Source organism: Arvicola amphibius, chromosome 12 (genome assembly GCF_903992535.2).
Source record: "Arvicola amphibius chromosome 12, mArvAmp1.2, whole genome shotgun sequence".
NCBI classification, from domain to species: Eukaryota; Metazoa; Chordata; class Mammalia; order Rodentia; family Cricetidae; genus Arvicola; species Arvicola amphibius.
Genome location: NC_052058.2, coordinates 85,790,671 through 85,817,160, shown reverse-complemented (window position 1 = coordinate 85,817,160; position 26,490 = coordinate 85,790,671). Strand labels below are relative to the sequence as shown.

Here is a 26,490-nt window from a genome sequence, read left to right as displayed (position 1 = left end):
AAAAAAAAAAAATAAATAAGAAGGAAAGGAAAGATAGAAAGAAAGGAGAGAGAGAATGAGAGAGAAAGGGAGGAAGAATGAGAAGGAAGGAGGGAAGAAGGAAGAAAGGAAAGAAGGAAGAAAAGATGGAAGGAAGAAAGGAAAGAAGGAAGGAAGGAAGGAAGGAAGGAAGGAAAGAAGGAAGGAAGGAAGGAAGGAAAGAAGGAAGGAAGGAAGGAAGGAAAGAAGGAAAGAAGGAAAGAAGGAAGGAATTGTGCCTTTCATAGAGACAGTCAACGAGGTTAATTTCAAAATATAAAAAATGCAAAGCGAGATGTACCTCTTGGTGCCATAGTGGCATGACTGTTATGGAGGAACCTGATGAGGTGAAAGCAAGCTGTGCTCTCCCAGAAAACAGTTCATCCGGGTATTGTGATGCATGCCTATAACTCCAGCACTCAGGAGGTAGAGGCAGGAGTTCCAGGCCAGCCTGAACTAAGAGAACACCAAAACAACAGGAAATGAACGAGGAGGAAGTGGGGAAAGGAAGAGAAGATGAATAAAAAGAAGGAGGAGCCTGCTTTCCTAGAAATTTAGAGAGCACAGGGTAAGTCCCAGAACATGAAATCCATTGTATTTGGGTCCACTTTTCTCCAAGTGAGACCCACCCTGAGTCTGAAGTAGCAAGTGCATCTGAAGCCTATACTGAGCTGTGCTCTGAGTACACCCCGAGGCTCCATTTATTACATACACACCCTCATGGGCTCCATGGGTCTCTTAAATCAACCCACATCCAGCTCAGACCTGCAGGAATGAGCGTCTGCATGCAGCTACTAAGTCCAGCTCTTCTGTACTGCGGGCAACAGCCCAGGCATTTGCTCCACCAGCTCCACAGCAGTTGTTAATTTTTAAAAGTTATAGACATCAGTTCTGAGGGATAGCAGAGTGGTTTATTGACTAATCCTCTCAGCAGGGACAACAACAAATACTGGACTGCATATCTGAAGCCTCTTTTGAAATGCATCAATAAACAAGACAGACTGAAAGAGAAACTCCAAATCCTAAGGTCACATGAAAGGTGTCCAGAAAGACAAGCATTGCACCAGCATCACGTACATTGGTCTTCAGTTGTCATTAACTCTCAGGCTGCAAGGGTTTGTCACCGATGGGGTCTCTGGCAGGTGACCCCACCCTCAGCACAAACCAGTGAATCTGGAGCCCAGAGGCTACAATTCAGTGTAAGAGTGATTTCAAAATAAGCCAACACCCTTTCTGCTGGCCTGGAACCTGGAATTGAGTAGAAGGTAAAGGGTCTCCATCTTGAGAAGTCACTGCCAGCTAACCTCACGTAGGCGCACCGTGATCCAAAACTGTGAGGTAAGAATTCGTTTTCTTGTGATCCTGGGCTGGCAGCACCCACGGGCGTCTGACAATATCAGACAAAAGACACTCGGGCAGGAACAGATACAGTCCAGAGAATCATGAGAATGTTTGTTATTTGCCGCCTGTCACTGAGGCGCTGTTTATTTTGGCTCGTGCTTTCAGAGATTAGAGGCTGTGTATGCTCAGCCGGCTCACTTTGGAACTGTGGAGCAGTGAGGTGGAGCAAAGCTGCTTACCACACGGCAGCCTGGGAGCAAAGAAAAAAGGAGCCGGGATCTTTTCCCAACTCACCTATAGGGGCACACCCCCAAGGGCTTAATTCGTTCCATTAAGCCCGGCTCTACAAAGATTCAAAAATATCCCCAAAGCACCACCTGACAGGGATCAAATGTTCAATACATGAGCCTCTGGGGGAATAGTTAAGATTACAACCACAATAACAAGCTTATTGTTGATAAATAAATAAACAAACCTCAGGGGGCTTGCTGACATCCAGTCTAGCTCCAGGTTCAGTAAGAGACCTCTCAAGGGAATAAGGTAGAGAGTTAGAACTGGATATCTGAAGTCATCTGCTGGTTTCTACATCTACACTGATTTATACTGAATAACACACACACACACACACATACAATGATAATAGTAAAAATAATAATAATATTTCAAAACACAAGGAAACCAAACATCATAGAGGAAAACACCCACACTGCAAAGGAAAGTCAGGGCATGGCAGTTCACAATCTGGGACACCTTAGTGGGGACGCCTGGAGAGTGGACAGGAAGTGTTACTGGAGTCCAGTGTGGGGGGACAGACAGGGCTGTTGCCCAGCATCCCTTAGTAGCCGGGTGTCATGGTGCACGCCTTTAATCCCAGTACTTGGGAGGCAGAGGTAGGAGGATCTCTGTGAGTTCGAGGTCAGCCTGGTCTACAAAGAGTTGTAGGACAGCCAGGGCCACACAGAGAAACCCTATCTCGAAAACAAAACAAAAATCCCTCAATATACAGGAAATCCCCCACTACAAATTTAACAGCCCCGAGACAGTCATGCTGAGGCTGAGAAACCCTGAGGTTATACATAATGCATAGCCCTAAGATTCATTATCGCATATAACTTAGAGCAACTCGTGTACATTTGTTCAGATAAACAAAATCTTCGATGAATGTACTGCCCTTCCAGAAAGGAGGAAAATTAACTCAGATACTCTCCAAGATCAAACGATAAGTTCTAACAATCAAAAAGGAGAAGACTTCACAGCGGCGAAAAAAGATGAAACAATGGGTGCACATGTGGATTAGCCTTCTAAAAATAATGTTAAATAAAAGGAGCAGACCCAAATATGACAGTCGAATATAAGTAAACACAGTTGGAACAGCTGATGGGATGATAGAATTACTGTCAAAGAGGAAAAACATGAGTATGTGACCATTAGGGCGGTGGTTCTCAACCTGTGAGTCACAACCCATTCATAGGGGTCACCTAAAACCATAAAAAAAACCCACAGAAGCCACAGATGTCTGCACTATGATTCATAACAGTAGCAACATTACAGTTATGAAGTTAACAATGAAAATAATCTTATGGTTGGGGGTCAGCACGACACGAGGAACTGTATTAAAAGGCCGCAGCATTAGAGAGGTTGAAAACCACTATATTAGGCTTTCCTTAGTGAACGGAATAATAGGGGTCGAGAGAGAAAATGCCATGTCATGACTTTGGGGCTACTGGTAATTTTTTTTATTACTCCAGTAGTGATTTGGGTATTTGCTTTATAATTAACTGGCAAAGCATAGCATAGTGGTTCACACCTTTGATCTCAGCATGTGAAAAGCAGAAGCTGATGGATCTCTATGAATTCAAGGCCAGTTTCGTCTAGGAAGTAAGTTCCAGGACAACCTAGTACTATATAGAGAGACCTGGTTGGGAGGAAAAAGGAGGGAGAGAGGGAGGGAGGAAGAGAGGGAAGGAGGGAGGGAGGGAGGGAGGAAGGAAGGAAGGAAGGAAGGAAGGAGGTACCTGGAGAGATGGCTCAGTGGTTAAGGTACTTACCCTTGCAGAGGACCTGGGTTTGGCTCCTAACACCAAGAGCAGCCTGGAAGACCTGGCTCACAATCTTCTGTAACTCCAGTTCCAGGGACTTCAGCACCTCTTTTGGCCTCCATGGGTTCCTTCATACATGTGGTACAAACACTCATACACATAAAACTTTTAAAAAATCTTTAAAACAAAAAAATGCCAAGTTGGCGTTTATTACCTCATACTTTTCTGAATGGTGTCACATTTTCCCAACTAAAAATATTCTCAAAAGAAAGTGGGAAAGGCTGAGTTGATCATGCTGATACTTGAAGACAGCTCTAAATTATCCAAAATACAGTTCAGAGAGGCAAGGGGATGGAATGATGCAATTATTAAAGATCAAATTGGAATTCCAGAAGACTGGAGAGAGTTAAAGGGCAGAGGCGACAGGTGCAGAGTAAAGGGGTGAAAATTTCTCAGAACTGAAAACCAGAGAACTGTGATAAAGTCTACCAACCCACGGTGAGCACCGTAAATAACAAGTGATACCTAAAAACGCCATGCTGAAAGGTTCAGGATACCTAAAACTTTAAATATCAAAAAGAGAAAATGCTCAAAAGCAGTCCGAGAGAAAAATGGGATATCCCTCACTCCGATGGGGTGTTTTCCAGAGGCTGCGTCACTAGGATGATGTCATCACTGCGGGCCTCCACAACATGCTGGTACACAAGCTAGTTGTCCAGGTCAGCCACACGCCGCGGCCTCTCAATGCAAGAATTCACTCGAGCATTCAATAACAGATTAAACACCATGCAAGAGACGGTTGGCAAACTAGAATAAGAACCCACAGAAAATACTCAGATTAGAATCCATAGTGAAGAACCTGAGGAGACAGGTCAGCTGGTATAGAGCTTGCCGCTCAAACGTGAGAACCTGAGTTCAAGGCCCAGGAATGCATGTAAAGCATCGTGGCACACATTTGCTTTCAGAGTGGCAGGAAGGGTGTTCCTGGAGCTCACAAGCTATCCAGCTAGCGGGCTCAGCATACTCCAGGCCAATGAGAAGCACTGTCTGCAGAAGAAAAATAACAGAAAGCTCCCGGGGAACAAAACCCCAGATTGTCCTCAGGCCTCCACATGCACATATACACATACAGCACACACACACACACCAAAGTAATAAATACAATACACAGCAAGATATATGCAAGAGATAGGGTTAAAAGTCCAACGCACACACGCACGCACGCACACACACGCACACACGCGCACACACACACACACACACACACACACACACACACACACGTAACTGGAGTACGAGAGGAGAAGATAAAATTTGGAGATACCAGCCAGGCGGCGGTGGCGCACGCCTTTAATCCCAGCACTCGGGAGGCAGAGGCAGGAGGATCTCTGTGAGTTCGAGACCGGCCTGGTCTACAAGAGCTAGTTCCAGGACAGGCTCCAAAAGCTACAGAGAAACCCTGTCTCAAAAAACAAAACGAAAAAAAAAAAAACAAAAAACAAAAAACAAAATTTGGAGATACCTAGAATGTTCCAAAATGAAACCACAGATTCAAAAACATCTGTGACACCTCCCACCTCTAGGTACAGAGTACAGCACAGCGAGAATAGGAAGACCCCAAACGGAGGGGCTCTTAGGATCAGGAAGGCAGATCCTGTGAAAGAGTGAGATTGCTGGGTGAGTTTTCAACAGGAAACAAAGAAAACCAAGAGGAAACCAAATGGCATCTCTGAAGCGCTCACCATGAACATAACACGGGGCTGGAGAAAATAGGTCTGGAGAGATGGCTCAGTAGTAAGAATGCTTGTTCTTACAGAGCACTCAAGCTTGGCTCCCAACTGCTGTAACTCCTGCACCAGGGTATCTGCCTCCCGGGCCCCCTGCACAGGCAGAAAAACACACATAAAATAAAATAAAATCATTTAGAATGTTGACCACCAGTGACCATAAATGTAGAAAAGAATAAACAGCAAAAATAAACTTAAAAGATAAGTCTAAAGATCTTCAAACAAAGTAATTAAGGTTTATCACCAGCAGACCAAAAGTATACTTGATAATAAAAGCTTGCAGAGCAGGCAAAGATGAACGGGACCAAGAGGAATAAAATATGAGTTCATCCTCACAAAAAGTGCCTGTGAGAAAGTAATGTCTTGAAGGCTGTTACCATGGTGACCTGGCCGAGGGGCCTGTGGGTTTGGTCCTCAGTGATTTCTCCTCCCTCCTCTCCCCAGCATCTTTCAGGGCCAGAACCACTCAGAGCTCGTTTATCCTGCTGCTCTTGGGGCAGGGAGAAGCCGTTGCCTCACACAGTTCCCCCAGCACACTGGTTCTTTAAGGTCACTGTCCAGTTCTGCTGCTGTTGGGGATCCAGAGTTCATGACTGCCTTGGGCCAAAATTTCCCAGTGTTACACTAAAGTCTATCTGAAAACAAATATATCTTGTGTGGTTTCATGTGCATGCAGACTTAAGATACCCGATAATGCCATAAGAAGGAGTACATTAAAGTAGCAAGAGATCTTTGTCACCTTGTTTGAAAAGCATCAAACACCACTATGCTTGAATCTGACTGTGCACCCCCCTGGGCCAGGAGTGAGGGTGGGTTGAGGAGGGAGGTCCATATTTTAAAGACGTTTCCTCTAGTAAGTGGCAATGGAGAGAGGGGATAAAGAATCTTTAGGGGGCCTAGCTGGAGAAATTGTGTCTCTCGGGGCAGGCTTGTGAAGCTGTGCCCTGACCCCAGTGATTAGCCTGCACGTCTGGCTGTGTAGAAGCATGCTGTACAGTGTGAGGAGCCTCCAGGACGTGCCTTCCTTTCTGTGAGGGACCTACTCTCCAAGGCCAGGAGTCAAAACAAATGTTTTCTTCTTTAAGTAGTTTCTGTTAGACATCCTGTCACAGCCACAAGTGACAAACTGAAGGGAAGGCAAGCCAACGATGCAAGCATACCACAATTAAGAGAACAACACAACGAGCCAGGCGGGGGTGGCCCTCACCTTTAATCCCAGCACTCGGAAGTCATAGGCAGGCTGATCTCTGAGTTCAAGGCCAGTCTGGTCTATACAGAAAGTTCCCCAACAGGCTCCAAAACTATAGAAAAACCCTGTCCTGAAAAACAAGGGAGAGAGAGAAAGAGAGAGAGAAAAAAACCAACAATGCAACACTATACACCGAATGGAGTAGAAGATGACAAAATAAACTGATTAAAAAGAAAATTAAGAAGAAATTTTTTGTACATACAGGAGAAATAAAATACATATAGTACCATGATAGTGTTTAACCTCATATATGTAACTGTTTGAATAATAATAAATCAAATATTTCAAAAATCAACTTTTTAAATGCTAAGTGATATATTCCATAACTTCCATGAAAATTAAAAGGTTGTAAAAACTATAACACACAAACACTAATCAAAATAAAGTTGGGAGGCTGGAGCAATGGCTCAATGGTTAAGAGTGCTGGCTTCTCTTCCAGAGGACCCAGGTTCAAGTCCCAGCAACCACATGGCAGCTCACAACTGTCTGTAACTCCAGTTCCAGGAGATCTGACACACACCAACAGACATAAAATAAAAGTTAAACAAATTAAAAATAATAATAATAAAGTTGGGAAGCCAAGCAGGGCGGTGCAAAGTTTTAATAGGAGCACTTCGGAGGCAGAGGTAGGTGGATCTCTGTGAGTTCGAGATCAGGCTGGTTCAAACAGTAAATTCTAAGCCAGCCAGGGCTACATAGTGAAAGCCTGTCAAAGAGAGAAGGGTGAGAAGGCAAGTGGAGTAGCAATATCAGACAAGTAAGTCTTAAAACATAGTACCAGAAATAAAGAGGCCAACAAGAACTAAAAGAATAAATTCATATAGAGAAACCCTGTCTCAAAAATCCAAAAATAGAGCAAATTCAACAGAAAGATTTTTTTTTAAAAAATCTGTTCATGTGCCAGTAATACAGCTTCGAAATACATTAAGCACCCCTCCCCTCAAATGGACAGATAAACACACAATTAGTTAGAAATTTCGCCGTAGCTCTATCAGCAAATGACTTTGTGGATTATTTTTTGTCAACGTGGCATAGGCTAGAACGATTTGGGAAGAGAGAACATCACCAGACTGACCCATGGGTAAGCCTGTGGCACATTCTCTTGCTGGATGATGGATGTGGGCAGACTCAGCTCATTGTGGGTGGTCCTCACTCCTATAAGAAACAAGTTGAGCACAGCAGGGAAGCAAGCCAGTAAGCAGCATTCCTCAGTGACCTCTGCATCAGTTTTCCCTTGAGTTCCTGCCCTGGCTTCCCTGGATGATGGGCTGTAAACTCTAAGATAAAATAAACCCTTTCCTCCGCTAGTTGCTTTGAGTCATGATGTTTTATTATGAAACTTATTGTACATTAGACCTTTTATATACATGTAAAACATGTAAATGCATGCCATTATCACACCCTAACTTACACACTGGCAAACTAAAAGGTCCAAAAGACTGCAAGGCCTACAGAATTTATTTACTTATTTATCTGTCTATTTTGTGATCACTGGTGTTTGCCTGCATGTGTGAGGCTGTCAGGAGCCCTGGAACTGGAGTTACAGAGAGGTGTGAACTCCCACGTGAGTGCTGGGAATTGAACCGGTGCTCCTAACCACTGAGCCATCTCTCTAGCCCCCGCCTAGGGAATTTTTTAACGGAATGTTTAGCAATCCTGACCCAAACTCTAAACTCAACCCCGGCATGGTGCACTTTTCAAATACACATGGGTCGTTAACCGTGCAGCATCTCTCTCAAGCCCCCAAACCTGATGAGCTCAGTGCATACTCTGACCACTGAGGAGTGCCTTAGTCTGCCTCTGCTGCTGTGGTAGGTAACCACAGACTGGGTGAATCATAAACAAGCTATTTACTGTGGTCTGGAAGTCCAAGACGGGAGTGGGGAGAGGGACTGGACTCAGTGAGGGCCTTCTTGCGGCTTTGTAACAGTGGAAGGGTAGGAAGTGGGGCAAGCTAAACCTTTTACTAAGTGATCTAACGAGGAGCTGGAGAGATGGCTTAACGGGCAGAGCTCATGCTGCTCTTGCAGGGGACTCAGCTTAGGTTTCCAGCGCCCACATCAACACTAACAGAAATAGAAATGATTTGTTCCATTTCTAGAAAAGACACACATATTAGCAAAAAGTTCTCACAAACAAAACTACAGAGTAGACATGCATGGTAGGTGGTGGTGTAATCTCAGCACTTAGTCTGAAGGACTGAGAGTTCAAGGCCACCCTCACCTACATAGTGGCTTCAATATCAGTCTGTGGAACATGATTCTCTTTCCAAAACAAAACCAAAAGAAAAAAACAGAAACAGCATCAACAAATCTCTAGCACTCACTGCAAAGACTCCTAAGTGGAATCTTCTGCATATTTAATGAAGGGCTGAGCACCGATCTGCTTAACAAATTCCTCAAGCTAATGGAGAACACTTCCTAATTTGTATTATGAGAGTAGTATACTCTTGGTGCTGAACCCTTAGAAGGAAGGAAAATCACACATCAATCTCTCTTATAGTTATAACTGAACCCCTAAATATAATATTAAATAATTAAACACAGTGATATATAAGATAAAAATTGTAAACATTATATATGAAAATAATTCAACATTTAAAAATCAATGCAGTTATGATAACACATAGCAAAAAACAAAACAAAAAAGGCACATTCTCAACATATGCAAAAACTTTTTTGATAATATCCAAATCTTTTTAAAATACCTTATTATTTTTAATTATGTGTACATGTGTGTCTTTGTGCACATTACTGCAGTGCCCAGAGTCAGGGACCTCGGGTCCCCTGAAGCTGGAGTTACAGGTGGATGTGAGCCACCTGATGTGGGTGCTGGAACCAAACTCAGGTCTTTTATAAGAGCTGAGTGTGTTCTTAACTGACGAGCCACCTCTCCAGCATTCCTCCCCCAAATCTCACGTAGAAAGTGAGACCACTGCAAAGCGGGGCTAGCAAAGAATTCCATTAATCTGATTTTTAAAGTCTCTCTATAAAAGCAACATCAAATATCCTGCTTAGTAATAAAATATACAAAGATTTCTCCTTTGAGATCAGGTATAAATAAGAATGTCTGCTACCGAGGCTTCAACGTTACACCAGAGCCAGAGGCACTGCAATAAAGCAACACAAAATTAAAATGGATAAGATGTAATGAAATGTGGCATATGCCTTTAATCCCAACACTTTGGGGGCCAGGGGCGGGTAGACGTTTGTGGAGCTCAAAGCTAGCCTGACCTACATAATGAGTCCTTGTCTCAAGAGAGAGTGGTAAAAGACAGGGCTAGATCAGCGGCTCAGCAGTTAAGAACACTTGTACAATCATGAGGACAAGACTTCAGATAGCAGTGCCCCCGGAACAAGCCTGTAAGTACAGCTTCAAGTGGGCAGAGACGGAGGAGGGGGGCTGGGACTTGCTGACGTTCAACCTGGAAGAGAAAATGGGAGCCTCAGATTTAGGGAGAGACCCTGACTCAAAGATCCAGATTGGCAGAGTGATAGAGGACACCTAATGCACTCTGAGCATGCAGAAGCATGCAGGTGTCTCCACGTCCCTGTGTGTGCACACACAAATTAATTAATTAGAAAAAGATTTCAAATCAAAGAAGAAGAAAAGTGGAGTAAAATGTCAAAGGAAAACCCTGTTATTAACTAATAACAGGACCGACTGTTAGCAGTGTTTCTAAACAATTTATACAGCAACTATTAAAACTTGTAGGCTCATTTAGCATTTACATTAAATTATTATTAAAAACCTATTTTATCTCAATGCATGTACAATAAACCCACCATGAATGTGGGCTGCATTATCCTGTGGACCTGGGTCCCAAATAGATGAAAAGGATCCAAGCATAGGCATTCACATCTCTCTGCAACCTAGCTATGGATACAATGTGGCTGGCTGCCTCACCCTCCACCATGACAGACCATACCTTCAAACTATGGGCCAAAGTAACCCTTCCTGCTCAGTTTTCTTTGATACAAATTTTGTCATAGCTACAGAAAAGCAGCTAATAAACCAGGTTATGATGTTCTGACTTGCTACAGGCACCCAAGCAATGAAACCGAAAGACCATGGACTCACACTGTGTATTGGTTGAGTTGTTTTGGTCAACCTGACACATAGAGTCACCTTCAAAAGGGAAACCTTAACTGAAGGACTGCCTTTATCAGATTTGCCTGGAGGCAAGCCAGTCGGGCATTTTCTTGATTAGTGACTGATGTGCAAGGGCCCAGTCTATTATGGGTGGTGCCACCCCTGGGCAGGTGGTCCTAGGTGATGTGAGAGAGCAGACTGAGCCAGGCAGTGCTGGCTCCAGTCTTTGATTCTAGCATGGGAGGTGGAGGCAGGTGGATCTCTGTGAGTTCGAGGCCAGCCTGGTGTACAGAGCGAGTTCCAGGACAGTCAAGGCTACACAGAGAAACCCTGTCTCTGAAACACAAAAAAAAAAGAAAGAAAGGAAGGAGAGAGAGAGAGAGAGAGAGAGAGAGAGAGAGAGAGAGAGAGAGAGAGAGAGAACGCAGCTGAGAAAGCTATGAGGAGCAAGGCAGCCTTCCTCTGTGGTGTCTGCTCTCTGTTCCTGGCTTCCCTCAGCAATGGCCTATAATTGGGTTAGTTAAGCCAATAAATCCTTTCCTCCCAAGGGCTGCTTTGGTGTTTTATCACAGCTGTAGAAAACAAACTAGGACCAGGAACCAAAATAACGTTTCCCTCCTTCTAAGTTTCCTTTTCTCAGGTACTTCTACAGTGATGGAAAGTTCAACCCAATAAAAGTAAACAGAAACAGAAACAGCTTTCACAGAAAAATCTCCACGACCAATAAGCATCCAGACAAAAACTTGCTAGAAGAACATTCAGACATTAACCTTATTCCTTAACCAGTTACCTTTTTCCCGTGGGTAAATAATGATAGCAAGAATCTAAGTCTGGGGCTAGACTTATGATTATAATGATGGCGCATGCTTTTAAGGCAGAGGTCGGTGGATATCTCTGTGAGTTTGAGGCCTTCCTTGTCTACACATCAAGTTCAAAGGTAGCCAGGGCTAATAGAGAGAGACCCTGTCTCAAAAAAAAAAAAAAAAAAAACAGCACCAAATCAAAATCTAAGTCTGACGATGTCACTCACTATCAGTAGGGTTATTTATCGGGGCTGGAAGATGGCTCAGCAGATAAGGGCACTTGCTGTGCAAAGGTAAAGACTTGAGTTTGGATCCCCAACACCCACAAAAAGCCAGACATGGCCACATACACTTATAACCCCAAGGCTGGTAGGGGCGGAAAGAAAAGGCTAGCTGAGGCTTACTTACTGCACCAGCCTAGATCCAAATGGTGGGCTCCAGGTGCAGCGAGAAGCCATCAGTCCAAAACAAGGTGGAGAGGGGTAAAGGGAAATGGCGTGGGAAGCCCTTCTGTCTATGTTTTGCTTTTACTCGTTAATGAATAAACAAGCTGCTTTGGCCTGTGATAGGGCAGGGTTGAGCTAGGTGGGAAAACTAAACTGAATGCTGGAAGAAAGAAGGCAGAGACGCCATGTAGCTGCCAGAGGAGAAAGATGCGAGCCGTCGGGTGCAACCTTGCCGGTAGGCCACAACCCTCATGATAAGATATAAAATAATAGAAATGACTTAAGTTAAGATATAAGAGCTAGCTAGCAATACGCTTAAGTGATTGGCCAAGCAGTGTTTTAATTAATACAGTTTTGTGTAATTATTTCAAGTCTGAGCAGCCGAGACCAAACAAGCAGTCTCCGCCAATAGGAAAACACCTTATATCCTCTCCGGCTTCCAGGCGTGGGTTTAGATACATGCATACACACATACTGGGTTGTACCACACACATGCACACACAAAAAGAGTGCATTATGAATCGGTACCATCACTTTGGGAAGCAATTTCTTCATAAACTAGCAACATTAAGAATACATGAATTCTGGGTCTCAGGAGCTCTACTTCTACATAAAGATTCTAAATAACTCTTCTGCACAGAAAATCAGACAGCTTGAAACCCAGCACTCACTGAAGCATTGTCCAATATTCTAAAATTGTAAAAATGTACAGAATTCAGTAATCGTGCTGTCATTCCCTTCACAGAGTTCATCACATCACATAGAGAAGGATTGTAACATGCGGCACCCATGAAGGGCGCGAGTCAGGAAAGAAAACACTCTCCTGATTCCATAATAAATTATTTAAAGACACATCAACTGAAAAATACACCATCTGGAAATAAAAATGAGGCAATCTTATAAAAGAACCATAAGCACATAACGGAGTCACCTCCACTCACAGAGGGAACGGGAGAGAATCATCCTAAAGCAAGGACGCAGGACTCTTTCTCAAACTGAGTGGTAGGGAGCACGAGGCACGACAGAAGTCTCGAGTGCCAGCTGGACTGAGAAACACCTAAGCGGTCAGTAAACCAGATCTCTGGCTGGGTGCGTGAGGACATGTCTACAGATAATCAGATCATGAAAACTGACCTAGCATGTGGTTTAGGTCACTGATGGGTTCACAGTCTGAAGATGCTGCTGGAAAGTGGGAAGCAGGACCTCTTGGGGGGGGGGGTGTTCATCACTGGGGTGCACCCTTGGGACTACATGTTGCCTGGTTCCATCCTGCTGCTGCTCTCTTCTGCTTCTTATCCACCACCATTTGAGAGGCACCTGCCACACCTTCTCTGCCATGACAGCCGGAAACCAGAACCTGCACCACTCCTTCCTCCCCGAAGCTGATTCTCTCAGATATTTGGTAATCACCGGGAAAAAGTCTAGTTAACCCACGATTATTATTGACTTGTTATTCTGTCTATTGCAATTTATAAATATCCTTTTTGTTGTTAAATTTTCATTCACATGTGATCTGTGTGTGTGCGGCTCAGACTGGAATGAAGGCATGGCTGCCTCTGCCCTAGGCTTCACTAATGGAACAGTTACTGCCACTGGCATCGGGTACAGGAAGCCCCTGCAAGCACTGTGAGAACACAGTGACCTGCCTGTTTGACTTCTATAGTTGGTCATCTCAGACCGCCATAACAAAATACCAGTGACTGGGATGCTGAGGCAACACAAATCAATTTCTCATAGTGCTATAGACTGGAACTGGACCCCATCGTGCCTGTATGCTGAGGTCATGGCAAGGTTTCACTTCCGGGTTTGGAAACTGCTTGCTGTTCTCATCACAGCCTTCTGTCCATGTGCACATGCAGAGAGAGCAAGCTCCCTAGCGTCTCTACTTACTAGGGCGCTAATCTCATCATGAAGTTCTCACCCTCATAATCTTATGTAACCCTAATTGCCTCAAGCTTCTCCCTCAGATACCATCACACAGGGGTGATGATTCAACATATGAGTTTGAACACTCAGCCCACGGCCTACGGCCATTCCCATTAACTAATTGTCTCTTTGGAAGGTTGAGAGGGCCCAAGGTACACAGCACGGGTGAAGGATATGCTTGCTTAGCAGAAGGAATGAGGAAGAAAGAGCCCTAGGACTCTTATCTCCTCTCCCAACAAGGTTGAGGAGTCACTTGGCTTTGGAGACACAAAACCAGCTTCTGAGCCCTTTGCAGCGAGTGGTCCTTGCCTCGCAAACCCTCATGCTTTCTGGGCACATCCCACCTACCTTGCAGCTGCCATCCTACCAGCCACGGGCTGAGGAGGGAGCACATCACTTCTGTGCAATTTCTTTAAATGGGCACTTCCTTCCCGGAGAAGTGTTCCCGGGAGATTTCCTCCACATCTGCTGTGATAAAGTGTCTGCGCATAGAAAGCGGCGCAAACAAGAGCTTCACTTTTTACAGCAGAGGAAAAGAAAAGCCTGCCAGAAACAGACTGAGACAAGGATGGATGGTGGCAGGGACCTAGAATACGTTTGCTTGGGTCTGCCTAGTGGGGTTTCATAGACAGATGACCTGGGGCTATCTATGGGTCACCACAGGAAGAGATCTGTAAAGTGCAAGAGACTTGGCTAACAATGGTATGGGCCAGGGTAGGACTGAGACCTCCACAAACCCCTGGGATGTAAGGGTTTGCTTGTATAGACTGCAGGGGTGGTGGCAGGGGTGTGGGGCAGATGCCACATAGAAGTGCCATGGAGCCCGAGGTCAACCCTCCAGACTAGATGGAAAGTCCTGCAGAGATCTACTACTTTCAGCAATAATTACAGTTCCACCAATAATAAATAACGGTTAACATTCTATTAGCAATGGTGTACTAGGCACCAAGCCAAGTGCCTTATTAGCCTTAATTCCAAAATGAAAAAAAAAAAAAAACCTAAGGCTTGATGGGAGTAAGGAACCAATGTGGAGCCCGATCTCTGTAAAGAGAGGCTCTCTGCCAGCTCTGTAAAGGAAGGAGGAGCAGCCAAGGGTCTAGACATCCTTCAGCATATCCCATTCGCCTCTTGCCGCCTAACAGAGGCAAGATCCTGTGGGGTTTAATTGGATAAGCTTTAACTGTAGTGGATGGAGACAAATAGCTGGCTCTTAAAAAAAAGTAAGGAAAGGGGGGAGTTCACGTGTGATCATCGTTCAGGAAAGGTAACATAATTACTTGTGGAAGGCATGCGACATTTCCTGGCTCTTACAGACAAGGCCGGCCAACTGCTGAAGTTCAATATGGCTCACTCCACTCTGCCATCTGTCGCCTTAGGCAAGACACTCCCCTATCCATTTCCCACTTTCTCCTTGTTAAAATGAGACTGCCTGTTTACGATGTTCCCCAGCTCTGGTGATTTATGGATCTATGATTTCACTATGGTTAACAGTGTGGCAGGGTTGGGGTGGGGGGGGGCTCAAGGTGTCAAAGGCCAGAGGTTGGCTCTCAACCTCCAAGGCCAGGAGCCAAGCCTTGGTGAGACAGCCAACAAGAGCAAAGCCAAACAAGAACAAGAAGGCCGGAGTGCCACCTGCTGCAGGCCAGGCTTGCAACAGCGTGGGGCAGGGGTGAGGTTCAACCAGTTCTACACCCACCCCTGGAGCTGAGGCTCTGGTGCCAGGCTCCTCCTCTCACGGGAGGATGGAATGTTCAGAAACTCGTGAATCGATAAGGCTATCTACCTGGAGCAAAGAAAGCCCCAACAACTTTATCAGTTCACCTACCTTTGAGGCAGCATTTCCCCTTAACGATCAAGGCACTGTCCCTTGGCCCTCTTAGCCTACCATTCTGAGCCCCTCTGAGTGACACCCTCAATTTTTCTACTTGGTGAATACCACCAAGGTCCAAATAACAGGAATTCACCAAGGTCAAGAGCAGGGGCTGCTGTGAAACGGCCCTGAAACTCCTCTGTGTGACTGAAAGGACTTCTTCTGATACCATGGCTCCATGGCTGAGCTCAGTGTGTACTGGATAGCCATCCCACGCACTTACACAGTGCCTACTGCAGATACACTCTGAAGATGTCACCAAGGTTGCCTAAGGCCTGAAGGATATCTTAGTGAGGAGGACTATCCTTGCCTAGAGGAAGCAAGGCTTGTCTGAAGCATAGGTTCTACATTCCATGAGCACCGGTAGCAAATATCGAAGCCATGACTCTCAGTCTGAACATGGCAACGAATCCTAACTCATTGACTCACTATGGGGACTAGACAATGTGTCCAAAGCATTTATGCTGGCATCCGGTACTCTTGGCCTAAATGACGACACAACTCCTTCTGCTGCTGCTGATACAGTGTCAGTGCCCCCTACCTCCTGCTGATACAGTGTCAGTGCCCCCTACCTCCACCTCCTGCTGATACAGTGTCAGTGCCCCCTACCTCCACCTGCTGATGATACAGTGTCAGTGCCCCCTACCTCCACGCATCCTATGCTGAACCCAGGGTACTTTCCCTGGCTACCCGCTCCCATCACATGACACTACATGGAGAATGCAATCAATTCTGGGTTTAAGACTTGCAGAAAACATTCTTCTTCAGTCATGGACCGGGAAGTGTGAGTACTTCCCTTGCCAAGAGAGAAGCGGCTCCTTCCAGCAGTCTGCTTACTGTGCAGGAGCATGGCGAACAGACTAAGACTTGGAAAGCCAGACACCTGGTGTTGGAAGATGGGCGATTCACAAGGCTAAGGGTGCCAAAGCGGGGCCAAGAAGACGAAGCTAGGGCTGTGGGGAGATAGGGAGAGAGTGCAAACGTGGAATCAGTGAATGTCGGACTGTGTGAACTCCCTCTGCAAGCCTAGGAAGCAACTACAGCCACAACCCCCACCGCCCCCACTCCACCCCAAATACCAGGAGACCATCTGCTTTCAGGGGCAGAGAGACCAGCAGGCCTCACCACCAGGGGCCTAAGCCCTGTAGGAAGAGAATGCAGACAAGAAAGGAGGCTTGGGGGAAACACTCCAGACCTCAGGGTCAGGAGGGTGGAACGCAGCGTTCCCACAGCCAGCTATGCAGGGAACGCAGCAGATGGACTGCCCAGACTCCAGAGAAGCATTTGGTCTCACACCAACTCACTGGAGAAGGTGGCAGAGAGGGCCTAGGAGAGACAAAGAAAAGACTGGGGAAGGGTAAGGAGGCTGAGCCAAGAAGCTGAGCAGAACTTTACAGTGATCTTTCCATAAGGCGGGTGCGAGAACCTTCTAGAACTGAATACAATTTTCTTATTTTACAGACCAGGCAACTCTGGGTCCTGGAGAATTCCACTGTGCTGTGGGAAGAGGCTGTGACGTCAGAGAGCTCTCCATGCAGTCCTTACGGCTGCGTGACTCGGTGCAAGTGTCTAAGCCTCTCTGACCCTCAAGCATCTCCTTCGTAAAAGGGGGAGCCTGCCGTCTGCCCCACAGATACGTTGTCAGGCATGAGTGAGGTAATGTATGAAGAATGTGATGGCCAGCAAGGAGTAAGACTCAATAAATATTAGCTTCCAATTCCCAAGGTCATGTAGGGGGTTAACGGCAGAGCTAGATCTAGAAACCAGACCCAGTGAGTTATGCCACATTCCCCATTCCAGCTCCAGAAGAGTCAAAGGAAAGACACGCCTGCCACTTACCATGGGGGTGGTGGTGACGCTGGTCGGGATTTTCTCATGACCAGAGCTCAGGAATGCATTACCAAGGGTTCCATTTTGGGAACTTATTTAAGTGTGTGCCTGGAATGGATTAAAGGCTGAGAATGAACTAAATGTCATATCAATGACCTGGTCCACCCACAGACACTAGGATTTATCAAAGGCTAGTTAGACCGCTCCCAAATTCCCCCCAAAGAAAGGAAACAAATATGGATTCTTCCATTCAGGCTGTGTTCACAGAGCACATGATACCCAGAGAAACAGGTTCTCTGGTTAGCATTTGACCTGTGAGGAAACAAGGTTCCAAGATATTAAATAAAAAAAAAAAAAAAGGTGGCTCAGCTAGCAAGTGGCAGTGCCAGGGCTCCATGGCCTCTGGGTTTGCTGTGCCCATGCCACTGGGCATGCCCTGTCTTCTGAGGAGGAGTAAGCTGGATGTGAGTGACCCAAGGGGTCATGGGAGAGCACTCCAGCTCACCCCTTCCTGGGGGGAGAACAGCCCCTGGTGCTGCTTTATGTCTGGTGCTGAGAGCTGTTTGGCGTGGTCTACTTGTGTGCCCTGGATAGAAACCTCTGTCTAGGATCCCATGGCTCCTCTCCCAGGGCAGAGTCTCAGAGCGCCTCCCACAGCTTCCCCATTATCTTCCTGCCGGGTCCCCAGCAAGGAGCAAGCAAGGCAACTCAGGGTCCAATGAGAGATGGCCCCTGTCTGAGGAGACATATCAGGAATCACATAGGGAGCCATCAGGAACACCCACCCTTTAGGGGAAACGCAGCCCCTCTCACCGGAAAGTTCCCAGGCTGACAGAAAGCTACTACTTGTGCTCTTCCGATGGAGGGCAGGGCAGAAGAATTCGGATTCACTAAGAAGGAAACTAACCAGGAGTAGGGGGACATGCCTATGGTTCTAGCTCAAGCAGTCTGGCTGAAGAGTCTCTCAAGTGACAGAAAGAGAAAGGGAGGCACTGGACAGTGCTGGCCAGGAGGCAGACACTGACTCCTGGTGGACTCAAAGTAACCAGAGCAGTTTGAGCTAGGAAGACACCTGAGATGCCTGGTGTCTCTGGTCTTACTTGGAGCTCAAGAAGGTCCTTGGACCCTGTCTGGAAGAGCAAACCTGCTGAGCTAAGATATGGCCAGCCAGGAACAAAGGAAGCAAGTGAAACCCCTGAGGAGGAATCCTGAGATGACAGGGAGGAAGTTGGACGAGCCCCTTGGAAATGTCAATGAGACATCAGGAGGATGCTCGCTGAGCAGGCACGCACTGTAGTGAGGGCACGAGGCACAGCCACTAAGAGCCTTTCTCTCCTTGGGGAGCCGCTGGAGTACAGGCCTGCTGGGGAGCAGGTAGCAAATGCATCAGTCATTGGGATCCCAAACTCACTGCAGCTGCCAAGGGCATCCTCTCTAGTGAAGTAGTCAGTGGAATCACGGTGATCCCAAGCTGGGCTTTGGCTCGACACGAATCTGAGTTTCTGCTCCTATGTTGACCACACCTGTCACTTGCCGGGGGCCATCCGGAAGGCTCAAATGAGACATAGCTTAGCACAATTCCTGTTTTATCTTATTGTGGTCATCATTATAAATATTTAAAAATTACTGAGACCCATTTTTCTCCCCAGCATAGGATCTTGAATTGTGTTCCGTGCACATTTGGGGGAAAAGAAGAGTATTCTGCTATTGTTTGGTGGGCTATACTACAAATATCAATCGATAAAGCCAACAGGGATTTTTAAGGCCCCTATTTCCATACTGGCTTCAGCTACTTGCTCTACCAATTACTAAGAAAAGTACTGAAATCTGTAAACCTCTGTATTTGTCTATTTCTCCTTTCAAGTTTTTGTTTTGTAGATATATTGAAGGCATATCAGAGGCAGGACATCCTATCGATAAACTGGTCCTTTTATCATGCAATGTGCCTCTTTATCCCTAGTGTATCGGGGACAGTGTTTGCTGTCACGGTGGCCAAAGGGCTCACAGAAGTAGCTTAATGGAGGAAGGCTGTACCTTGGCTCATGTGTCAGGAGCCATCAGTCCATCATGCCGCGGAGGAGACAGCGAGTGCGTGGCAGTGAAGCACGAACCCAGAGCTCTACACCTCTTCAAGGACTAGGAGACAGAAAGGGAACCAGAACAGAGCAAGGCTATACCCTCAAGGCCCACCCCAGCGGTCTGTAGCAAACATTGTCAAGGGCTCCGTCATTTCCCTCACAGAATCACCATGGGGAACCGGGCATTGAAACCCAGGGGCCATGGAGGAGATTTCACAGTCAGCCATAACACCCGGCAGAACTCCTCTTTCTCCCAGTGCCTTTCATCTGATACTGACGTAGCCACTGGTCGTGCTTATGAACAGTGTTTGTATTGTATGCTTCCCCATCCCTTTACTGTCTACCTGACTACATACTTACCATAGTTCCTTCTGGACAGCCCAAAGTTGGCGCTTGGCGCTTGCTCTGTTTGTATCTGTGCACTCACACATCTCACGAGCCATCTCTCCTCCTCTCTCTATTCCCTTCTTCTAGGTGAGCTATTTTTAAATATTCCCCACGTATCTTCAGTACGGGCTCATTAGCAAGAAGCCTCTGTTTCACTTTGAGAAGAGCTGCTTTAGTGTTGGCAATGCGCGTCTTTAGCTCACCTCACCTGTCACCCTCACCTGTTACCGTCGTACATAAAGGAGGAGCGTGAGCAGAGTGCACCTCGACTTCCCACCTTCCATCTTCTTACTACCGTTATTAGATACTTTGTTTCTCTCCATATATATGTATATATATATAATAAAACCTTTAATGTGTCATTATTATTTTGCTTTAAATGTGTAACTATATTTTAAATGAATTTTAAAGTCAAGGTAGTAGCCTTTTACATATTTATTTACTTGGATTTACCACTTCGGGCGCTCTTTATTCCTTTAGGTACATTTAAGTCTCTACTTTTCTTTTTTTAATCAATGTCTTCTTCTCAGGAAATTCCCTGTCACATTTCTTATAGTAAAGATCTGCTGGTGACAAGTCCTGCCAGTTTCTCTTGGCTGGAAAAGCCTGTATCCCATCATCATTCTTGAAAGCTATCTTCACCGTGTATAGAAGTTGGTTGACTCATTTTCTTCTCTTCAGCTTTTAAAGACGGTCTGCTTCTTCTGGCCTTCCTAGCAGTTAGTGAGAAATTGGCAGCCATTGTCCATCTTCGTTCCTCTGCATAAAATGCACCTTTGTCTCTCCCGGTGTTTACATTTTTCTCTCGGTCACTGGTTTTTAGCGATTTGGTTGTACTATGCCTCAGTGTGGTTTTCTTTGTGTTTATTCTTTAAGGGATTAATCGAATGCTTTGGATATATAAATTGGGTATTTTCATCAACTTTGAAAATACCAGGTTTTTTCTTCTAATATTTTTCTCTTCCCCTTTCTGGGACTCAGTATGTATATATAAAACCTGAGGCAAAAGAATCAAGAATTCAAGGTCAGTTTGGACTAGAGACAGTGAGAAGGGAGAAAAGGAGGAGGAGAAGAGGGAGAGACAGAGACAGACAGAGAGAAGAGAGGAGAGAGAGAGAGAAAGAGAGAGAGGGAGAGAGGGAGAGGGAGAGAGAGAGAGAGAGAGAGAGAGAGAGAGAGAGAGAGAGAGAGAGAGATCCATAAACACACCAAAACAGACCACAGCAGCATGAAGGCTGCCATTTGATAAGAACAAGAAAAAGAATATACTGGTACCTTGCTTTCAAACTCAGCCTCCAGAACTGTCTGTTCATTGTATTCCTGTTTTTAAATCCTTGAGTAGATCAAGTATATTTATAGGGACTTTTTAAGGGGCTTGGGTGCTAATCTACCACCCCTGTCATTTCTGAATGTATTTACACGAACTTATTTTTCTTCTAGGGGTCACATTTTTCCTTGCTTCTTTGTTGTCCACTATTTTTTGATTTTCTAGTTTTACATGTGTGCATGTGTTGCTGGCTTACCTGTACGTGCACCGCACATATCCATGCAATACCCACAGAGACTAGAAGCGGGAACTGGAGTTACAGACAGTTATGAGTGTGGGGGCTGGGAACCAATCCTGAGTCCCTTGCTAGAGCAGAAAGTACTCTTAACGATGGTGCCATCTCTCCAGCCCCTGTTGTCTACTAGTGTGGACAGAAAGTCTATCATTGACAACGTCACACATCCGATGGTTAGAGTTTATTGCAATCCTTTACAGAGTACTGGGCTTTGTTCTTCAGGCAGGTACATCAAGTTGGTGGCTTTGAGGCTTATTCTGTAACTCCTCTCTGTGTTAGGCATCAACACAGGGCCAGATTCATGTGAGGACTCAGTCACGAGCTACACCCATGTTTGCTTCTAACCTTTTTGAAGGCAGATATGGAGTTGTCTTTGCTTTATACTAAGGCATATCTCTGCCAAATGCTCAGGGTTCCAGTGAGATTCCTCATTCTGGTTAGTGGAAATTGACTCCTGGTCCTACGTGAATCAAGAAATTATTAAGATGGAACTTGCTGAATGTGAATAGATAAAGAAAGGACAAGAAATTATTGATGAATGGTGGCATCCGTCATCAACGAAATTAATACTGGAATGGAGGAAATATTTAACTTTAGGAGCCTGTAAGACAGCTAAGTGGAGCCACCTACCAAAGCTATGTATCTGTGATCTGCGACCTAAGAGGTGATGGCAGCAGAGTGGAGAAGTGGGAGTCACCGGTTCATCACCTTTAGGAGCAACTCACAGTCACAAGGCATGTGCTCACATGGTCATTGGAGCCTAGGTAAAAGGATAAGGCTGCCAAGAAACACAGTAGAGAAGAACGGGACTAGAGCATCCTCCTAGAGAGTGGTTCAAGAATAGGACTAGAGCATCCTCCTAGAGAGTGGTTCAAGAATAGGACTAGAGCATCCTCCTAGAGAGTGGCTCAAGAAGAGCCAGAGGACAGAAAAGGCAGGAAGGAAGAGAGCAGGAGATAAGACGAGGAAACCCAAAGATGGGGGTTATAGTGGCAGAAAGGGAGGGGTTCAGGGATGGCATGGTCCATACCACCAGATGATGACCAGCTGCCATCTGCTGAGGGTCTCTGCTCAGCCCGGGAAGAACAGCCTTAGTGACCCAGGGGAGGTGGAAGCCAATGAGCAGACGAGTGAATGGGGGGTAAGGATGTTAGCTCCTCTTTCTAGAAATGTGGGGCAGAAGGGAAGGCTGGAGACAGTGTCAGAGCTGGGAGATCTTTACGAGGGAAGGGATCCCGACACGTTTATTAGGTCAGAAGCAAGGCCAGCAGAGAAAGACATCCTCAGAGCAGACACAAGTAATGGAAGACCTCCTTAGTCTCTACAGTGGCAAATCAGCAGAGAAGACATCAGTCATCCACTCCATCTTAAAGACAGGAGGGTGAAGTCTAATGTGGAAGAAATTTGCCGCAAATCACACAACTCAGGTGTTGACAGAGATTCTACCACCACTGACTTCCTGTACCAGAAGGCTCCCTTGGATCACCCTGGAGCCCCAGGCAGTCCTGCAGAAATCTAGACAAAGCCAGTGTCTGGGTTGCCAAGAAGATAATGTAAGAAGCATTCTGGGAAGGGGTTGCTGTCGGCAGAGGGATGGGGCAGAGGACAGAGCCAAGAGAAAGCAAAGACATCTCCACCCAGGCAGCAGCTGCTCCCAAATATGTCACAACTTGTCAAAGAGGCAGAAATAGAAGCAGTTTGGGGAGTGGAAGGGGGTGGGGTGGCATGCTATGGCTTCTGAAGCCATGAAGGGGTGGCCAGGAGAGAAGGGGACGAACAAGGAGGCTGAGCCGAAGGTGAGCGTGAAGATCACGGGGCCCCACAGTTCTAGTGAGGTTGAGCATAGGAACAAAAATGAGTTTAAGACAAGATACACTAAAGAAACCTGTCTATCTGATTTTTCTTTGGGGCAAGACCTGCTTCAACCAACCTTCAGCTAGGAGTGTTCTCAGGGGTAGATCACTTGCTTAGGCTTAGTGTGTATGCCAACGCCTTGCCCTCTCTGCCTGGTATCACAAGACCAACCCATCGACAGCAACCACAAAAGTAATGCCTTTTTCCCCCAAGTCCATTCCATGTAGAGAATGATCTGTGGGGGTACACTTCCTGTTTCGAAGGAAAGAGTTTATCGGGTATGCAGCAAACAAAAGGGAAAGAACAGATGGTAAGCAGCCCATGGAGAACTCCACCAGCCTGGGCACCTACAAGACCCAGCAGAAGTGGCTGGGGAAACCCTGGGGAAAGAATCGTGATGAAGCTCCCAAGTGAGATTCCTAGGCAAAGCCAGACATTCTCTCCATGGATGTTTCCGGCCTCCATCCCCAAGGCGGGCATTTTCTACTGTGGGATGATGGGATGAAGGACAGCCTCCCTCCTCTGGGACTAGTTCATCTTTAGTCGTTCTCGAGGGCACTGTGTTTTTAACGCCCTTGGCCATCTGCCGTACACCTTGTTTCAGATCCCGGAGGCCCGCCTGCCCTAAGACAAGGAATTTGGAAACACATAAAATCAACATGGAATTCGAGATGGCATGGGGTGGTCCTCACTCTCAGAGTCTGCTCTCAACAAGTACAAACAGCACATGACAATTTGCCAATGTAATCTACCTTACATCCGTCGGCACTTCCTTCAGGCCTACACATTGAGTGGAGCGGAAGGCCATTTGATTGGATCACCCAGTCCAACATCTTGGTTTACAAGTGGGCTAAGGAGAACTAGGGAGGACACCGCAGCATCCTGCCCTGCTTCCTATCCTCCTTATCCATCCACTTCCCTGAAGTTCCTGTCAGCTTCGGCCACAACCGGGAGCTAAAGGACCCATTGTGACAGGGTGTGGCACACTCACAATCCTCACCCTTATCTCCAAAGGTGCCACAAGAGCCAGGCCCTGGGTTCACATGGCCATGTGCTCTGCTGAGCCCTGCTCCGGTTATTTTGGTCGCCAGCTCTCTGCTTTGTCTCCAACAACCACCTCTCCTTGACCCCCAACTCTCCTGGGACCCAACCTCTTCCGCCTCCAGGTTTGCCCCTTTCCCCACCCCAAAGCCAAAGATTCTTAGAGGATGATCTTGGCTCTAGCTCCAGATTCCAGGCAGGGATGGCATTTCCCCGTGGTCACCTGACACTTCGTCCTTATGGAAACAATGTGGTCCAAAGGCTAGGGCCTCTCCCCACCCCAGATCTAAACTCTGATCTCGTGGGCCTCTGAATGTCTTGTTCTGAGGCCCCCGACTCTCTTCTTCTTTTTTTTTTTTTTTTTTTTTTTCGAGACAGGGTTTCTCTGTGGCTTTGGAGCTTGTCCTGGATCTAGCTCTTGTAGACCAGGCTGGTCTCGAACTCACAGAGATCCGCCTTCCTCTGCCTCCCGAGTGCTGGGATTAAAGGCGTGCACCACCACCGCCCGGCCCCGACTCTCTTCTTATACTCATCTTGTCTCCACAACAGCTTCTCCTAGGATCTCCCTGAACTCTCCCAAGGGCCACAGGCATTGGTCCCGTACTCCCCAAGAGCTGGGTACCCACCTGCGGCACCCTTCCAAGAAGAGACCCCCTTGGTCCCCCAACTTCAGTACTCAGCATGCTTGAACAAGTCCCTTTTCTAGACCTCTGTTTGCTTCTGTGTAGAAGGAAAATGGACTAGCCAATCTCAACCACCCTGCAGTTTCCATGGCCTATGATCCTGTGATCTGTTCACACCTCACTAAAAAAGCTACCGTCTCATTAAATAGTGTTGATCGTATTTATGAATGCTGACTGAAACATATACATATTATCAAGACTCAATCCCCACATAATTCCAGTAAATAATTCTCAGAGACCTTGTCTAGGAAAGCAAAAGGTGGGGCCTGTTTGGAGAGGTCAGAGGCTGCCCTCTCTATACCTTCTCACGCCTCTGTTCCCAAGCACAAGAAACTCTTGCCTTGATTTTAATCAAGCGACCCGGCAGCCCAGGTCAGCCCTTCTGTAGGAACTAGAAAGGGCTGGAGGCCAGACAGCCATGGCCATGGTGGTGTGCAGCAGAAGGGGAAGCAACGCGAGCAGGTGAAGGGGATTTCTGAAATCCGATGCTACCATGCAAATGAGGTCAGCCCCGCATGCAAATGGACAAAGTCAAGTTGAGATGGTCAGGGTGGGAGGCCAACAGGCTGGATCTGAAGCCCCAGCAGGAGATGGGGGCTTCCTCTGGAGAAAGCAGGACTGCCTGGGGAGGCTACATCAGGGGCAGGGGCCCCCTATATGCCCACACAGCAGGGGTGGGGATTAAGGTCGGATGCCCTGCTGTCAGGTCAGCGCTGATGGATTACCACTGATGGTGGAACACAAAGGCTGCTCTGTGCCTGGCACCAATGTGTTCCCGTCCATCAGAGGGCAGCGTGAGGGGTGCTGGGGTGTGGAGGAGAGGGACACCAAGGACTCGGCATGGCTCACAGGTTGGTGAGAGAACTAGGTGTCTAAGGAGCCACTGGGACTTTGAAAGATCAGAGAAACCCGAGTGACCCTACCACCTCAGTCCCAAGAGCATCTTTGTCCCACAGTGGGGCTGGGCATGCTTGAGTCACCTTATTCAGACATACACAAAGACGTTTACAGACAAGGAATCCCAGGGACCTAGACACAACTCCCAGCATGCCCTTGCATCCAGTGGTGTTTCTTGCAGCCCAGAGTTATGTCAGTCAGAGCCTTCATCCCCACTCAAGGAGCAAAACAGAGCAGGTTGAACAGAGAAGGGAGAAAGAGAATAGATTTCTCCTCTGGGTTCTGCTTGTCCTTTTTCTAGACTTCTCTTCTGTCGCCCAGCACTTTCTGTCTTGGAAAGGTGAATGTGGGTACACCAGTATCACTCAACCGTGATGCAGGGTGGCAGGTAGATGACATCTTAGTCATGTCACCGAGCACCCAGTGCTCAATACACAGTCTCCTGACTGAAAGGATTGGGAGGGAGGGTTCCCTCCTCCAGTCCTGATGCTGGGCTCCATGTGGCTAAAGTGGATACCTGATTGGGAAGCATGAGACCAAGAGCAAGAGCGGGCACAGAAGCAGAGATATGGTAAGGACCAAGTAGG

At 46.6% G+C, this 26,490-nt stretch overlaps 1 protein-coding gene and 1 long non-coding RNA gene across 2 annotated transcripts in view; one reads left to right on the top strand and one right to left on the bottom strand.

Moving 5' to 3' along the window:
• Adora1 (adenosine A1 receptor) overlaps nt 1–5,719 on the bottom strand; it is a 57,146-nt gene extending 51,427 nt beyond the window's left edge. Inside the window, exons 1-3 of the mRNA XM_038350235.2 lie at nt 5,563–5,719; nt 5,141–5,278; nt 3,408–4,205 (exon numbers count right to left, since the gene is read on the bottom strand). The gene's annotated coding sequence lies outside the window, so the exon portion shown is untranslated. The remainder of the gene's footprint in view (nt 1–3,407; nt 4,206–5,140; nt 5,279–5,562) is intronic.
• LOC119799542 lies at nt 1,045–20,234 on the top strand. The gene is made up of 3 exons (XR_005282852.1): nt 1,045–1,356; nt 17,033–17,227; nt 19,954–20,234. It is a non-coding gene; the product is annotated as an uncharacterized LOC119799542 (long non-coding RNA).
• The last annotated feature ends 6,256 nt before the right edge of the window (nt 20,235–26,490 follow it).